At 32.8% G+C, this 2,500-nt stretch overlaps 1 protein-coding gene across 5 annotated transcripts in view; it reads left to right on the top strand.

The window, feature by feature from the left end:
- Positions 1-2,500, top strand: part of LOC122253779 (uncharacterized) — a 92,307-nt gene that overhangs the window by 31,812 nt on the left and 57,995 nt on the right. For all 5 annotated transcript variants that reach the window (XM_086530844.1, XM_086530842.1, XM_086530843.1 and 2 more), the window contains exon 2: positions 2,323-2,500. This exon is cut by the window's right edge and continues 1,199 nt beyond it. The gene's annotated coding sequence lies outside the window, so the exon portion shown is untranslated. The remainder of the gene's footprint in view (positions 1-2,322) is intronic.

Genomic DNA, 2,500 nt, shown 5'->3' with positions numbered 1-2,500 from the left:
CACACGCGCAAACACACACACACACACACACACACACACACACACACAGACACACACACAAATCCACACGCGCAAACACACATACACATACAAACGTATACACACTGATATACACATATACATATCATATCCATCAGTATCTTGTTATCTATTGATTAGACTATTTAATTTCTCCACATATCCGTCTATCAATTCCATTTATCTGTCTAGTCATTTCTTAATAAATTTATTTAATCTATATCTCAGTTAATCAATTTTATCTATCTTATTTATCCCTCTATCAAATCGGTTATTCTATCTATCAGTCTATCAACTGTATCTATTTAATCTGCCTAAGTCATTTATCTATATAATATTTAATCTATCCTCTCCTTTCTATTTATCAATCTACCCCAATATAAGTATCTAAAAGTCTATCTATGCAGTCTATCTAACTATCTATCAAGCTATCTAATCTCTCTGTCTATTTGTCTATCTTTCCAATCTATCAAGCTATCTAATCTGTCTTCCAATCTTCCTATCCGTCTATCTATTCTACCTATTTATCTATCAGGGTATCTATCCAATTTGTCTATCCATCTGTCTATCGATTTATCCATATAATTCATCCAGCAACCCAGCTATCAATCTAATCCAACAGTTTCTCCTTCAGAAAAGCTAAGACCTTCATCGTAATATTCCCCTTTTGTTAGATTTAGGCCTATGGTTCTTACCTGGTTTTCAAAATAGGGCACGAAAGGTCTAAAAAAAAAAGAAAAAGGAAGGAAAAAAGGAGCCGGCTCGTTTATAACCGCCCTTTTCTTTCTATTTGTGGAAGGAGCTGGGTTCTGGTTTCGCTCGTTTTCTGTTTTTTTCTTATGTCGTTTTCTTTCGTTTTTTTTAAGTGTTTTGGTTGTTTGTGGTAGATGGTGTGGCTTGGTTTGTTGTCCATTTTTGTGTGTATGGAGGAAAATGTCTTGTTTATGTTTTTTTTTTTTTTTGTCGTTCTTACTGGTCGTGGATGGTGCGTCGTTAATTTATTTGTTTTTTGTTTGTTTGTTTATTTTGGTCTTACTCTTGTTTATGGAGGAAATTGTCGAAAATTTGTCGGTTAAATTTTGTTATTTATCAACTTTTATGTTGCGTTGTACAAAGTTATGATTAAAATTTATTTCATGTTATATTTTCTCTTATTGTACTTACTTGTGGAAAAATATATATTGGGTGTTGGTGCGCGTTAATTATTTATCTATTAATCTCTAGTTGATCTATTCGTTTTTTTAAGCTTTATATAACTGTATGTAGAAAGGCTATTGCTTGCTGTTTTATATATATATATATATATATATATATATATATATATATATATATATATATATATATATATATATATTCTATTTCTGGTATTTTGGAGGAAATATATCAATTTTTTTATGAATACGTAAGAATATAATATCATCTCGTTATGCTCAGTTGACATATGTGAATGTTTATTACTGCAATTCTTTCTCCTTATGGAAAAAAAAAAGTTGGTTATTGGCTCGTTTTGTGTGTCATTCCTCGTGTTTTTGGTTTACTTGTCACTTTTCGTGTTTATGAAGTAGAACATGTTTCAACTCGCTTGTTTTTTGTTGTTGTTGCCTTTTTTTTTGGGGGGGGGGGGAGGGGGTGAGACATATATTGCTCATCCTTTCTTATCCCTTTTGAGTTCACAAACACAAATCTATCCCTCTTATTGCTTCCTGTTTCTGGGTGTTGTATGGTGAAAATAAGCTAGGTATGTATCTGTGCATAATAACGTAACGCATTACAATAGTCTTTTTTTCTCTGTGTTATTAGAGGAGATTACTTACCCAGAATTTCATTAAGCTGATACAAATGTATGTGAAACGGCTTCAAAGTTGAACACGTGCTTAAAAATCTATCCATTCTATAGTCAATGGATCACTATTACAATTTCTCTCGCGTTTGTTTACATGTGACGTCACGCATGGGTTTGGAGAATCATTCAGCGAAGAAAAGGAACAAATTGTTCGTAGAATTAATATATCGCCCGAAATTATTATCGATAAAGATGGCATTTCATACTTCACAGAAATGCCCATGATTCAGTATGACACTTCGAGACATTATCTTTCGGAATGCAGAAATAGTATCAAATATCTATCGAATGCGTAATAATTTTTTTAATTTGATGTATGAGAATGGTCTTTATCGACAGCGAATAGAGACAAGGGTGTATTTCGTATAAATGTGAATTCATTACTTCACATTAGACACAGTGAAAATCGTGGGTCTGAGAAGAAATCCCCAGTGAAATGCTAATTTTTTTTTATATTGCAGTATGTGAAATGCCAAGAAAATCATAAAAAAGGAAAATGTAGTGGAAAAATCCAGTGCGTCGGAGATGTGTGCGAAATAAAAAAGAAAAGAAAATGAGTGCGGCGATGCCAGTGCCGCAGTAACGAACAACTAATCCTCGCTGTAAACAGATCAACAAGAGAGCTCCAATGTATTATCA

The sequence above is a fragment of the Penaeus japonicus genome, unplaced genomic scaffold (genome assembly GCF_977035675.1).
Source record: "Penaeus japonicus unplaced genomic scaffold, GWHDUDI00000001_assembly GWHDUDI00000034, whole genome shotgun sequence".
Classification (NCBI taxonomy): domain Eukaryota; kingdom Metazoa; phylum Arthropoda; class Malacostraca; order Decapoda; family Penaeidae; genus Penaeus; species Penaeus japonicus.
Note: the sequence above shows the minus strand (reverse complement) of the source record. Positions and strands in the feature narration are given on the sequence as shown.